General features: G+C 41.6%; 1 protein-coding gene across 8 annotated transcripts in view; it reads right to left on the reverse strand.

Moving 5' to 3' along the window:
- Positions 1-15,980, reverse strand: part of CTNND2 (catenin delta 2) — a 687,140-nt gene that overhangs the window by 445,927 nt on the left and 225,233 nt on the right. Inside the window, exon 1 of one of the 8 annotated variants that reach the window (XM_064443392.1) lies at positions 9,487-9,860. The exons of the other annotated variants lie outside the window; for them this stretch is intronic. The gene's annotated coding sequence lies outside the window, so the exon portion shown is untranslated. Of the gene's footprint in view, positions 1-9,486; positions 9,861-15,980 lie in introns of those variants that run through there. 8 annotated transcript variants of the gene reach the window in all.

The raw sequence follows: 15,980 nt of genomic DNA on the forward strand, positions 1-15,980 counted from the left end.
CTGCCCATGTTTTTTTCTATACTTTGCTGATGTTGCTATCATCTGGACACATTATCCACATGTCCCCTGAAACCATGTATTGCAATTTCCATCAACTGGAATTACACCTGCTGAAGAGGGCAGAACTGATCCAACTACAGCTTCTCCTGCTATTGAGCTTCAGCCAACAAGCTGTCCATGAATCCTGCAGAGGTTTTGGTAAACTGGGCCAAACTGGTTTTTTTTTAAAAAAAATCAGTTTTCAACCTAATTTAAAAGAAAAAAAAATACTGTTTTTCACAGTTATACTGTGTCTTTCTCGTGTGTGTTTCAAAACATCAGTGGAGATCAGCATGAGGTAAATGACAAAAATCATAACGAACATGAATTCCATAATATATAAAAAATATTATGTCATGACAGAAAGGTGTCCTAAAGCAATAAGGACAGTGCAGGCAAACAATAATGATCGGGCTCATTGGCATGCTGACAGTCAAATAAGGGCATAGGAGATTTTAAGCATTCGAAACACTGATTGCTAACAGCCAACTGAATCAATAGTGGGATTCAATAATATCAGTTCAATATTCAATGTTGAGTACTCAATAATAACCAAAATATTTTTTAAAATCACATTTTTTGAAAGAAGTCTGCAAATCAGAAATATAGAAAAAACACTTTATTCTGCATGCATATATAGACAAAATAAATCCTCACTCAGGTGAATGCAGGCACTATTCGCATGTGCATTTCTGTTTAGGAGGAAGCGAGTCCACTTATCTCTAGTATTGCATTTACCACAGCCATATGTGCAATTTCTAAGCACTTCAATAGCTAAAAGAGAACTTAAGAGTTTAGTTCTGGTTTTAGATGAGCTCACGTAATTCCTAATGAAAAACATACCATATGGTTCAATACATACTATCAGATAAGAGAATGACACCCCTAAGTCAGAGCAGCATTTGAGAACTTAGCAAGCCTCTTCCACAGCAGGACCGGATGGCAGGAGCGAACACAGAGCAAAAGTTTAGAAGGAAGAGCTGTGGCATTGCCACGCTCAGTTACTCCCAAAGCAACAGTAATATCAAAGCAAATGTTATGTTTCTGAAAGTTGCATAAGCCACAGAAGACGACTCTCAGAGTCAGGAGACCCAATGGAAGTAAGGGCACCCTGCAGCCTGCCAGAACAGACACCCTTCCCAACCGCCTGAGACACCCACAGTGGTCTGAGCCACCATGGGAACATTTTCAATACAAGAACTCTTAAACAACCCCAACGTGATTTTGACTGCTGCCCTAAGGATAGGTTTGTGCTTGCATGCTATATTGGACACACATCCCTTACTTGACTTGCTGTCATTTATTATGGATTATGATAACTGACTGTTTCCTTGTCACTCCTGTATTTTTGAACCAAAACATGGGCTGCACATACCCAAACTACTTGAGAACAAATGCAAAAGTTCATACAGCATCCTCTTCAGCATGCCCTCCTGCTATCTTTAACACGCTTTTACTGACCCATAACTCATATAGGCTATGCTGGAGTCAGCCAGCAGCACTCCAAGGACTACATCTACCCGGTGAAGTAATCTCACCTGGCTCCCAGAAATGCTGGCTGCTTAGCAGACTAACCGAACTTTTCAAGTTGCTTCTGGAATTTGTGCTTCCTAGAAAAGCAGAGAAGTGCAAACTCAAGTCACAGATATCAAAATTTTTTAGCTCAGATGCTGCACTGTACAAACAAACTTACTAGCCATGTACCTGAACATCCAGGTAGTAACAGAAATGGCCTCCAGTGGCACTGTAAGCTGACGGCTGCTGTCCTCTGCTATTGTGAGCACAAGTGATGGGTGACTCTTCTGTAACCTACTTGTCTGCATTCAGTAACAATGGCTTACAGTCCAAAGTATGTAGAATTTTGGTACTATTTAGAACAGTACATGTCTTAACCTACAAAATGCTACCACTTGTGTCTTAGTGCGTGCACCTGCAGGAGAACAGACGACAAAGAAGCCATAGCTGAAGTTATTCCTCCTGTTTCTCTCAAACATCACCAAGCACATTCAGAAGGCTGAGGTGCCTTGTGTCTTTCCAGATGGCAAGGGTATAAATATAATTCCATATACTTAGTAGACTATTGGTATTTCCAGCATATTAGTACAGGTGGCATTTTCTGCAAAGAGAGAAATTCATACGTGTATTGCACGCGCTCTGAAGCAATGCTACCTCATTTGTATGCAAGTCATCACTAACCTATGAATAAACTGACAAATGTAAAAAAAATATCCTGCCATGATGGGCTAGAGGAGGCAGCCTGAAGATGCAAGTTTCAAGAAGGTGTGATCACAAGAGCTTATCCATGAAAGGAAATCCCGTAACTTTTAAGGAATGTGTACAGGTAATCCTCCAAATAGTCTGTTGCCATAGTCCAGAGTAAAAAGATTAACTTTTCACCAGTCTGTTGACCCATTCCATTTCGGTGGAACCTATTACCGAGATGCATAAAAGGGGCACTGGAAAGGTGCTTCGGTTTCATTCAACATGTGGTTGGATCTGTAACCCTTCCTAACTTCATCTTTGCTTGAGGCTGTCTATATACTTTTACTGCTCTGTTAAAGAAAGAACAGCCTTTTCCTTTGGTTGGAAGGACCGGTATCTGAGCTGTATGTCCAAATGAAAGAATGTATCGGCAGCACCTTTTAAGAACATGTATGTTGTTTCCTCCTTCCCCTTCTCTCCCTCAAGTCATGACTTAGCTTTAGGTCTCCAGCATGGAGCTACAGCTACAAAGTTCTGGCCTACTCAGTCAGCTGAACTGGACAGTGTGGCTCCTCACAACAAATGAATGCAAGTCTGACTTTCAAAGTAAAAGGTACTGTAAAAATAAGAGTTTGCTGTGTAAAATGTCATTCTTCAAAGCCAGGCAACTTGTGCAATAAACACTGGGAGAGTATATAGATGCAAGTTCTAGATCAAGTTCCTGTTTAAATGCAGAGCTACTTTTGATGTGGCTAATTTTGATACAATTGTTTATGTCATTCTGCACTGTATGTATATATACATGGGCTTTTAAACAACTGCAGAAGCTTACTGAAGAGGGACAGCGGCACTTCAAAAAGTGATGCTTACAGGTACACTAAAAAAATGTAAACATTTTTGTGGTAGGTATTTATTAGAAATAGAGTACGTAGGATACCTAGAGCAACAGCAAAATTATAGCTGAAAAGCTAACGAAGTAGTAGTTATTTCACCTATGAAACAAAATTAGAGCAATGCTCTTTAAAAAACAAAAAAACATGGATCGCCAGCATATCAGTGAATACAGCTATCTGTAGTAATGGGAAATTGGAGGTATATCCTGATCTCCTCTAAAAAGGGATGTGAGAAATAACTAAAGCCTAAGTTCTGTGACAAAAAATGAATGAGAAATCTATATACTCCATTTTGTTATTGAAGAAAATTCCCCACCCATATAACTACAATTTCACTACATTTCATATTTTGGTAGTGAATACAGTCTTACAGAAGATCTATTATTTCTCATTAAAATTACACAGCATTGCTGCATCAGAGCACACGGTCTTAAAGTGAACCGAGGCAGAAAAAAATTATGAAGAAGGAAATACGATTAATGTAGGGGTTACTCCTATGTAATATGTAATGTAATGTTAATCTTGTATGAGAACAATTAAAATAAAACTGCTCTAAATTCTTTTCTATATGTTTGTTCAATTAATGGTTTTGGGAAAGCAAGCTATTCACCTAATCCTAGCACCACCATTTCATTTACTAGGAATGATTTTTTATGCATCTGTGCTTGGTTAAAATTAAACAAAGAAATTATGAATGTCGAGCACATGCCTTCCAGTGCAACGTCTAACCCTATGACTGTTTAGAAGGGAACAAATATGATTAGGATGCTGTAAAGTTATTTATGAAAGCCCAAGGGCTACCACAGTCTATATAGGAGGTTTTTTTTCCTTTTTTAATCACATCATTCTGAGTGAATGATTTCAAACACAATTTAGACTGTAGATAAAGCTGGTGATGTTTCACCTCCTCCATAGGGTATGCCAATATGTGGTTTAGTAGACTATGTATGAAGTTACTTAAAGCAGTCGTGCAACTTGGTTTCAGCAAAAAGCACAAACCCTATGAATTCTGGAAGCTCAGGTAAGTCTCTTCCACAACTACAAGGGTACCACAAAGCAACCCAACACAGACTTACCTCCTCTAAGTCAGCCAAGTTCCACTAATTTCAGTAGATCTTGATACCTCATTTTAAACCACCTGAGAACTTGTTCCAGTTTTTACTGCATATCATTGATTAGGAAAAAAAAAAATACTAGAGTAAAATAAAGGACTCACAGTCTAGGAGTATAGGGCTGTGCACAGATAATGGCTTTGAATGTCAGAGAAGGACAGACACCGAAAAATAACTGAGCCACTGTGCAGAGTGAGATGAAGAAAAGGAGCATAGCACAAGCACAAAGATGAGAACTTGCTCCTCACAGAAAACTGACATTGAGCCATGTCTATGCTTGAGCCTCAATCTGAGATTTGGCTATTAAATTTGTAGCACATCCAAAGCCAGTTGGGAGACTCAGCTGTGGAGCCAAAAGAAATCTAATCTGAAATCAGGGCAGGGCAGATATGTAGCACTGCAACCTTGAAGAAAATAAAAAGAAAAAAAAAAAGAAATAATTGCCAGAGTGTTTGTTGGGTTGTTGTTTTTTTTTGTTTTGTTTAAAACCTCTGCTAGCATATCTTTTTGTTTTAATCCTTTGTCTTTATTTATTGACAATTAATCATCTCTTACAGGAGAATAATTTTTGAGGTTTTCTAAATTAAAGGTTTCTAGCAACAGGCTGACTTTTCTCTTGCTTAAAGGCCAGCTAGTGAGAACTAACAGCTTTGACAGTCTGAAAGACAAAAGCATTAGAAGGTTCATGCTAGACTGGGCCCAGTGACAAAATATTGACCCTTCTGAAGATAAGCCATTAAAACAACAGCAAAAAAACTACAAGCGTGTGATATCAGCTCTTCACTTTTTCATTATCTACACTTTAACCAACAGCATCCCTCTGATATTATCAATGATGGACTCATCTTCATCTTCTATGCAAGAGAGTTTGTATCAGGTTTTGACATGTCTCTTTTGCACATTCATAAACTCTGACACTTAGGAAAAGCTGAAAGAGTTGGAAGCACAGAAGAACAAACTCCATACTGGACCAAGTCAGCTCAGGTAAGAAATCAAAATAGAACTGCCTGTAACTGAAGAACTAAGGTTACCAATAAATTCACTCAAAAAACAAAGAGTGGAAACTCAAGCTGCAGAGGCTAACACAACCATGTCAGACTTCAGATTTACCACCAGTTCCAACTGTGCAGTGGTTTCACAGAACAGAAGTGAGCAACTGCACAATCAAGACCATAATAAAGATGCTGTTACTTTCTACACAGTCTGCTGGGCCATCCTCCAGGCTGGACATGCAGTCTACCTTTCACCGTGGCAGCCAACATCATCTTTGAGCCACTGTTTGTGCAAGTCTAACATGGAACGAGTACATGTTTCAGCTGAAATAAAGGCCTGTGCATATGCCAGAATGAGAGCCTGTATGCACTACCAAAAAAAAAAAAAAAAAAAAAAGAGGTTAGTTTCCTAAAGAACTATTTGCTATCACTCCAGATGTAGGTATCTTTACACAACACTTGTACAACCCTAGAAGAATGGTAATAATCAGTATTAATTTCTTTATTACTCCATCAAAATATCTTAGCACATGGTGCACACATGCTCAGTGATAATACTATTTAGAAGAATGCAAGTTTTCCCTTCAACCAAAAATTATCCATATTCATCACTACCAGGAAAACTGAGGCCACAAGAAAAACCCAACATGATGACGCCTGTCAGAGTGCCTGTTGATCACCAAATGATTTAATGTTATAACTCAACAGTTCAAACAGATACTATTTCTCTGCCTATAGTTTTAGCAGAAACTGCCAACGAATGCTTACTGCAGTCTCAGTCGACTTTTACAGCCTTCCAGCTCTTAGCTTCTCTGACAACTTCTAAAGCTGCTGAAATTATTTGGCTTCAACACATTTCAGTCCACTGAGAATAAAAGTTTTAGAACTCATCTAAATACAAATTATACACAACTGTGATAATTCCCAGACAATATAATACTCAATGTATAGACATTTTTCTTATCAAGTCCCAAGTTCTGATTTGCTCCACCACACTGCCACAAAATCAAGGACCTTTGCTGAATACCTCGGCCATGCACACTGCCATTAGAAAGCATTGGGCACAGGGTGTGTTAAGGAGAGGATTACTTCGACTGACATGTAGTTGTGTTTCCAACTACTTTTTCTTCTGATTCTGAAAACTGCACAGTTCTGTAGCACTCCAGATTGATAGAGATGTGTTGCATGTGTTCACAGCTGGGAGGACGTAGTTCCTGGTTTAACTGTCAGGTTATCTTTTTCAAAAGCCAATTAATGGAATGACCGTTCCAAGAATGTCATACAAAGGTCTTAACCTCTGGCAGAAACCATTTATAACAGCATGAACCCCCCTGCTAAGAGTCTTCTGAAGGATCTCTTTGGATCTCAGAAAGAAATATGTTAAATCTCTCATTAAATTTATCCCAATTATTTCCTACAACATCAATCTCTACTAAAATAAATAAATAAAATCAAGAATCCACCCCCAAAAAGCCAGTAACTGCTTCAATATACCGGACTTAAATGTAGGGATAGTAGCTTCCATCAAACGCATTATGTACTCTGCCATCTAAACGGCCTGTCCAGTGTCCGCATTTTAAATCCAGTGCATGCTGTTAGATGAGGGCCTACCATTTTCTGTTACCTCTGCCTCTCCTCATAGGCTAAAGAAAACCCCTAATATATTTAAAGTACAGATACACGTACGGTTTGTATACATACGTATTTGTATGTGTGCACACACACAAATGTAGCACACATTAGTGTCACAGGCCGATTGTCTGGAAGGCTGCTTAACGCATGGAGAGAGAGTTTCTACTTTAAGTAAGTATCACGCTACAAACAGGTGTGTCAAGACCTTCTGCTTCAGTAGGTTATTAGGATTAATTTTTACCAATGACAGAAAACTATTTTATTGTACCTCTCTGTTAGTCACTTCAGGATTCAGCAACTAGAAGACTGAACGGGGTTTTTTTTTTCTGAAAAAGTAGGAGAAAAAAAAATTATACCTTTTGCTTACAACTATTTTAATGAAAGAATGCCTAAGCTACTGAACATCATTAGTCAGTACATCAACAACTATTACCTGTATAATAAAATCACTGAAGTAATCCCAACTTTGCCTTGAACTTCCAAAAATCAAGATGTAGAGGTATGGTTGAATTAGTTCAGTTACTTAGAAATCAGTGGAGTAACACCAAAGATAAATTTGGCCCATTATCTACCTGCACAGCACAAATGAATAATGCAAATGTGTATGCAAAGGACCATGAAGTATCTCGGCTTAGCACTGCATTTGAAATGTATCACTAACTTCCAGCTTCTTGAAATATTTATCAACCGCAGGAGGTTCCACCGAGAGCACACTCTATTAGGGACTTCAGTGAATTTTTATTTCTACACCTGACTCAGAGGACTTTAGAGAAGGAGACTGGAATTAACTGCTAAAACAACTTCAGGTACTGCTCTGTCACCAAGGGCTCCACGAGTCCCTTCACAGCTGTTTCTGAGTCACTTTATTGTTCTTCCCACAGCCAAGACTAACCGAGGTCTTTACACAGCGCGTCTTAGAGGGGAGAAGAGGAAGGTAACAAGTTTCTGGACACGTGACTCCAGAAGACACTAAAATTAAATTGTATGCAATTAGATAGCTATTGGAAGAACCCACGGTAGCGAGCATGCTTTAAGACACCACTGTCAACTCAGAAGTACCATAAAACAAGTTAAGCAGTCTTATTAAAATCAGTCTAGTGGTACAAATTAGTTGAAATGAGTAGTTGGATCAACAAAGAACAAGCTTGGATCAACCGTGCAAAGCATTTAAACTACTGACCACCCGTCAAACACTGAATTAGTTTTACTAATCTTTTTTTGAAATGAAATTAGTTCTTGATCTTGAAGTAATTAAAGTAGTTTTATTGGTCTATTAAAGATTGAAACATCTGAAGTAAGATTTTTTTCATGCTAAATACTCTGGAATATGTGTTAAAAAAAAAAGGAAAAAAAAAAAACCACAAACAAAAAAGCCCAGGCCTTAGCTTAAGACTGAGCAGTTAAACCAGTTCGATCTAGAAAATCCTTTGTTTCAATTTTAACTAATAAAAACTAGCAGTTACGACAATATCAGAAGAAAATTCCCTCAAAGTCATATTTTTTTTTCGTTATGGACTTTGGGAGGGTACATGCATATTCATTTAATCTGAATAATGCAATCGCCTGGTAAAAACTATTACTATATAACAACATATTCCTGCAGTGTCTTGAGTCGGGGGGTTGTTTTTACATTTTAGATATTTCGCTTGGATTCGGCCAAAAGGTCAAACCAGTAAATAAACTGTTACCTTAACAAGCATAGAGATCTGTGTCAGAAAAGGCTGTTGGCACTTTTTCACACAACTGACTTCCGCATGAAATTAATTTATTTAATCCCTTGAAGAGTCAGTCACATTTCCCGGGCACTTGAGCTGCACCAGATAAAACTGGGAGATCATAGCCATGCATTATTTTCACTAATCTTCTGTAATGAATTTCAAATTAGCTGACCCATCTACACACACAAAAAAATCTACCTGAAAAAGCTTGCTAAAGACTTAAAGGTTAAACATAATTATAAGCGATGCAAATCCCATTCTCCGCTATTTAAGACTATAAACTGGAAAAGAGGTATCACTGCAGTTGATCATCTAGTATTTATTTTTCTAGGGGAAAAGTACAAAGCAACAGGTCTGTAAGCTCAAAGCACGCACCTACAAAAATACGTTTTGCACCAGAAAGATTAGCCCGTGAAATTATTTTATCTCCGTGGAATTACTGTTTTTCTTAAACTTTGCTTTAGACAAGTTGCAACAAGAAATAACCACAGCCAAATAAAGCGTCGCTGAAGAAGGACATGAAGGACTTCGCGGAAACGAGACGTTTCCACTAGAGAGTAACATTTACTTTCTTGCCTTTAATAGGCTTTAAAAGTATTCGGTTATCTTTTTTTTTTTTTTTGAGCCGAGAACCCTCTTTTCCAATGAAGACAAAACCCGACCAAAACCCACCAGCCACACGTCCGACTGCATTTCACGTGGGCTTCAACGTCCAGCAATTATGCCCCCTCCACACCCTCGCGCACCCGGATTTAAGGCATTCTGAGGTCCAAAATATTTATAAGCCGTTCAGAAGTGACGTTTAAACCAAGTTATACCCTTTCCCACGCAATCTCTCACGTCCAACAAATAAATTACAAAGGAGCCCCAAACAAACGGTCTGTCTTCAACTCTTTACCTTTGTCGCCCACTTGTAAATTAATCTCCTTAACCACTTCGGCGTTCGCTGTGGGAACTCTCCTCAAAGCCGAGCCGAGCTTCCCTCCCCTCCCCTCCGCAACAGCAGCGGCAGCAGCAGCAGCTCCTCAAGCAGCTCTACTCATTTTTGTTTGGTTGCCGGTTTTCTCCTTTTACCACTCTACAGAAACTCGGAAAAAAACCCGGCCGGCGCAGGCTGCCGGCCATTCTGGGCGCTGGGAGGGACGGCGGCACCGCACCGCGCCGCGCCGCGCCGGCACCCGGCCGCTCCGAGGCCCGGCGGGACGGGGCGGGGTGGGACGGGACCGGCAGCTGCCGCCGGCCCAGCGGGGCAGCGCGGGGCAGGGCAGGGCGGGCAGCGCGGGCCGGGCCGGGGGAGGGGCGCGCCGACGGGCACAAAGGTCTCCATGGCAACAGCGGGCCCGGCCACCCCCTCCCCCCACCCCATGGCCCTCATTCATGCGACACCTCGCCTCCCCTGCCCCGCCCCCCAGCCACCGCCACCGGGGGGCGGGAAACAGCCCTCGCCCTCACCGGGAGCGACGGCGGCGGTTTGGACGCGGCCTGACGGGCAACGGCCGCGGGCCGAGGGGGGCCGCTGCCCCCGCCCGCCGCGGGTCTTCAGCTTTGTTCTTTTCCCCCAGGGTGCCGATCAATCTTCATACATATGTATTTTTCTTTAGGTTTTCTAATTGAGAGAACGAGTCGATAAGCTGCTGTAGAATCTCAGCATAACATAGCTTCACACCGAATTAATTATACCCCACGTTGTTTAGCTTATCAGTCTCCTATAATACAAAGCAGTGTATTTCGGGGCACAGGGGTTTTTAATTTTTCTTTTAAACTTCTGCTTTGCAGACTGTACAACCTGAAGCTATGAAACTTCTGGTTTAAATATGCAGGCATCTAGAAAGTAAAAATCTATGCTCAATTTTTTAGAAGCATGTAAAATAATAAATGGCAAGGTTAAAAGCTGAGGCAATGGGCACAAGTTGGAACAGAGGAAGTTCCACCTAAACATGAGCAAAAACTTCTTTCCTGTGTGGGTGCCAGAGCAGGGGCACAGGCTGCCCAGGGAGGGTGTGGACCCTCCTTCCCTGGAGACATTCAAACCCCACCTGGACGCGTTCCTGTGCCCCCTGCTCTGGGTGTGCCTGCTCAAGCAGGGGGGTTGGACAAGGTGATCTCCAGAGGTCCCTTCCAACCCCTGCCATTCTGTGATTCTGTGAAAATGCCTGGCCTGGCCTCCAGCACGGATGACTCCAAGGCCCTGACACACAAGAAGCACCTTTATGTACAGGATTGCTGCAGCGGAGCTCCACACATACACCCTGAAGCCTGCAGGGTCTGGGGTCAAGGATTGAGATGCCAAAGGTGGAAATGAGGCTCGAGCAATATTCATGACAAATTCCTACAACCCCACGCAAGACACCTATAGACGTCATTATGCCTGTAAAACATTACTGTCGTTCTTTGGAGAGGTGCAAATAAGTAATTCAATTATTCCGCAAAAGTCAAAAAGACCTAACTTGATTCTGAGCATTTCTTGCTGCAGTGCTGTACCCATTCTGCCCATTTCAGTCAGTCACCTCCTGGCGATCTGACCACTGGAAAGAAACAACTGTTTAATTATTTTATGTCCAAAGATCCTGTCAGGAAAAATAGCCTTCCCTTTCTGTCCTAGTTTCAGCTGGGATGGAGTTGATTTTGTTCACAGTAGCTAGTATGGGGCTATGTTTTGGATTTGTACTGGAAACAATGGTGATAATGTGGCGATGTTTTAGTCGTTGCTAAGTAGCACTTACACCGGTCAAGGAGTTTTTCAGCTCCCCAGGCTCTGCCGGGTGCACAAGGAGCTGGGAGGGGGCACAGCCAGGACAGCTGACCTCAACTGACCCAAGGGATAATCCACACCATATCATAGAATCATCGGATCATAGAATCGTTAAGGTTGGAAAAGACCCTTAAGATCATCGAGTCCAACTGCTAACTTACCACTGCCAAGTCCACCACTAAACCATATCCTCAAGCACCACGTCTACCCTTCTTTTAAATGCCTCCAGGGATGGATATGACGTCGTATAAAGCTGGAGGAAGAAGGAAGGGGGGGACGTTTGGAGTGATGGCGTTTGCCTTCCCAAGTAACCGTTACGTGTGATGGAGCCCTGCTTTCCTGGGGATGGCTGAACACCTGCCTGCCCATGGGAAGGAGCGAATGAATTCCTTGTTTTGCTTTGCTTGTGTGCATAGCTTTTGCTATACCTGTTAAACTGTCTTTGTCTCAACCCACAAGTTTTCTCACTTTTACTCTTCCAATTCTCTTCCCCATCCCACCAGAGGGGAATGAGCGAGCAAGCATGATGCTTGGTTGCCGGCTGGGATTAAACCACGGAACTTTCTTTCACATAAATATGAGTTCATATTAAAAAGCTTCATGTGAATAAACCGCATCAGCTTAGACTCCAAAATGAGTCCTTCCCTTCTCGGATGCTTTTCATGAAACTAATGTGATCATTATACCCATCGCAATTTTTAAAAAATGTCATAGCACACAACCTTCGTTATTTGCTGCCAACGTTTAGGTTAAAGGCTGAAGGATTGGCCTAGAGGTTTGCATTTTAGCCTTTACTTAATTCCATATTCAATCCAGATCTTAAAGAAATGGCTCCTTTCTACTTCCAAAGAGCTGCCCCCCTTTTCTGAACCACAACAACCACATTCCTAGCTTCTGCTGTCATTAAGATGTACCATTACCGATTGGAAGTCATAAAATTCCAGTGCACACTTCAATAGTCTTCTCTCGAAGTGTCACAGTGAAGCTGAGGTCAGTTTTGCTTGATTTTACAGGACACAGTACATGCACTGAGGAAGGAAGAGCGACATTTCAGGATCTGAAGGGGAAAAAAAAGCTGCCTTGGCTTCTACCAACCTTCCCTGGGTTTACCCGCGCTCCCTGGGGCAGACCTAAGCACAGGGGTTGCCCTCAACTTCCCCCGCAAAAGGGGACACAGGGAAGAAACAGAAAGCAGCTAAGTAGGTTCAGAGGTTTAGCATTAGAAACTTCTTTTAAACACCTGCTGAGGCCAATGCAATAATAATAAAAAAGAGGTCGCAATTGGCTGCTTCTCCCAGAAACTTCTGGAAGGGGAAAACCCCACATTTAACTGTATTTCTAATATTTCAAGGAAGTAAAAATTTTTCAGGGGGCCAAGGATGGAAAATTACATTGTAAAGCCCTTTATTTTAGCTCCTGAATTGCAAAGCTACTAGCTTCCCTGTAACTCTGCCAAGCTGTAAGTGTCATTTAAGGAGAGAAACGGAACAATTTATTGCTGTTCTCCACTGCTGCCTATGATGTAGAAAGAAGACCGTTTGTGATAAATTAAAGGTCACAAATAAATAGCAAATTAATAGAAGAAAATCTACTCCACATGAAATAATATCTGAAGGGGTAATTAATTACACGGCAGTCTGAGCATGATCTCTTTCACTGAAATGCTGTGAATGGCTATCCTGTTTCATTTCCATGTGCTAATATTCATCACCGTCTCAGGAAAAATCTGTTGAAAAATTAAGAAAACAGGTACTATATAGGCATTGCACCTATTGCAGCACTGCACTACACACACGCAATTATGCGGTGTATTTCACAGGGAAATTTAACCTAACAATAAAATTCAAAGGGATTTCACTCTCATTGTGAAGACCAATGATTGGTATTAAAATGGATTGCCACGTATTTATGAAAGAGTTGTTCAATAACTTGACATTTGTACAGATTGCTATCTTTATATAACAGGATTCTATCTCATAAAACTGATTGATGAAAGTGGAAGAAAGCTATTTTCATTCCAAACCCATATACCCTTCCTGTCATTAGAATATGTGCTTTTTCTGAATCACAAAAATTCCTATACACTTAAAATTGATCAAATCCTTAAGTGCTCTGTTGATGTTTGACTTGCTGTATGCTGAAGCTGTGCAAACTTCAAGAGTTTGGACGAGGAGAAGTGGGAGGAAATCCTATAATGTATTTTAGGCTTTCCAGTAATACTTACTCAAGGAAAACTGCCTTTAGGTTGGTATACTGAGAAAGGAGGTTAGGTGCAGGATTTTTCTATTGCTTATGCAGCACATGAACAATTATGTCTGAACCACAATTCAGAGTTTTTATGCTAACATCCCCAACCCTACTTTAATCCACACAAATGCACATTCCCATCCTTCCTACACTGGTTCTTCAACAATCATTTAAAACATCTCCAAACATCAAGAGGGTAGCGACTAGGTGGATTCTTTATAATTCAAATGAAAAACATCAATACTCAAATCTATGTTTTTCAGAAGAGATAAATCTGTAAACATCTCAAGGCAGCTGTACGAAGGCCAGAATTAAGAGCTAGCCTGTGCTTGCCTGAATGTGTCTAGTGAGCCAACAGGATGCACGCACAGGATAAACTGACATACAAAGCAGAAATAAAATTATTTCATTTGAAGTCCAACAGGTATTTACTGCATTAATTTGGTGGTGGTTTCTACACTTTATCGTGGGGTCTTTTCCCCGCCCCCTCCCCACTAAACCCTTTCTGGGGCACATTTAGCTGTTCCGCTGCTGGACAATCTATGCATCTGCAGCCAGAGATCACTCCGGAATCTTTCCCTTTTCTCTACTAACATTTTCTGGTTTGTGACATTAAAGATACCATGAAATAGCACTGCAGGTACTGCAAAACATCAGATGTTTTTCAGAAGCTCAGGCCTGTGTCACAATCTCTTATTGTGTTTTATTCATGTTTCTCTCTTGATTTGGTAACACTGTGGGGAAGACCACTCTCAGAACAAGTAAGGGTTTTGTGTGATACTGTGCATGGTGGCTCTGCAGATCCCTACCATTTCTCTTCCATGACATATTCAGCTCAGGCAAGCAGTGTAAACATGGAACTTTGTTCTTGCATAATAAATGAAGAAAGTCTTTCTTGGGGTCTGAATACACAGTAGTGTATAGCACTTATCTCCACCAACTTTTGCTCTTTATGTTCTGCAACACTAATGAATAGCAGAATTCTTTTAAAAAACATTCAGGCCACAGAGACTATAAGACTTATTCTGTTACACTGAGTGCACCCTCGGTAAGCTTGCAGATGACACCAAATGGGCGGGAGTGTTGATATGCTCGAGGGTAGGAAGGCTCTGCAGAGGGACCTGGAAAGGCTGGGTCAATGGGCCAAGGTCAATTGTATGAGGTTCAACAAGGCCAAGTGCCGGGTCCTGCACTTGGGTCACAACAACCCCATGCAACGCTACAGGCTTGGGGAAGAGTGGCTGGAGAGCTGCCCTGCAGAGAAGGACCTGGGGGTGCTGGTCAACAGCCGGCTGAACATGAGCCAGCAGTGTGCCCAGGTGCCCAAGAAGGCCAATGGCATCCTGGCTTGTGTCAGGAATAGTGTGGCCAGCAGGAGTGGGGAAGTGATCGTGCCCCTGTACTCGGCACTGGTGAGGCCACACCTTGAATGCTGTGTTCAGTTCTGGGCCCCTCAGTACAAGAAGGACATGGAGGTGCTGGAGCGTGTCCAGAGAAGGACAATGAAGCTGGTGAAGGGCCTGGAGAGCAGGTCTTACGAGGAGAGGTTGAGGGAACTGTGGTTGTTTAGCCTGGAGAAGAGGAGGCTGAGAGGAGACCTTCTTGCTTTCTACAACTACCTGAAAGGAGGTTGTAGCGAGGCGGGGGTTGGTCTCTTCTGCCAAGTAACTTGTGAGAGGACAAGAGGAAATGGCCTCAAGCTGTGACAGCGGAGGTTTAGACTGGAGATTAGGAAAATGTCTTTCCTGAAAGAGTGGTCAGGCACTGGAACAGGCTGCCCAGAGAGGTGGTGGAGTCACCATCCCTGGAGGTGTTAAAAAACTGTGTAGACATGGCATTTTGGGACATAGTTTAGGAAGCATGGTGTGTTGGGTTGATGGCTGGACTTAATGATCTTAGAGGCCTTTTCCAGCCTTAATGATTCTATGACACTGTCTGTAGGAATAACCAGTTCAGTAACATTAAGAAAGAAGATGCCTAAGCACTTGAAGATTTGCTAACCAACTTTGTTAAAAGAGCTGCCAAGACATTTCCTGTTATTTTGTATCAGCTTTGTAAGTATCCTGAAAGTTTTTCAACACTCAGCAAGAATTTTGCAGAACATGAGCCACTTTTAAGTCAGACAGTAGAAAACAAAACAATTTGAGGTTTCGGCACTTCCTGCCCGCCAGAAGTAAAACTCACTCTGATTCCAGTAGGAACAGATTTAGGTCAACTAGAATTATCATGGAGACCTAACGCTTATGGAAGTACTGTACTTAAATCCCAACTGATTGGGTTAGTGGTTGTTTCTCTGAGTTACAAAAGGATTTTCTGGATCCGCTGCTCAGAAAATTTTTGAAAATGAAGACCTGCAATTTTAAAAATTAATCGGAAGTTTCTTACCAGATTTC

The sequence above is a fragment of the Phalacrocorax carbo genome, chromosome 2 (assembly GCF_963921805.1).
Source record: "Phalacrocorax carbo chromosome 2, bPhaCar2.1, whole genome shotgun sequence".
Lineage (NCBI taxonomy): Eukaryota > Metazoa > Chordata > Aves > Suliformes > Phalacrocoracidae > Phalacrocorax > Phalacrocorax carbo.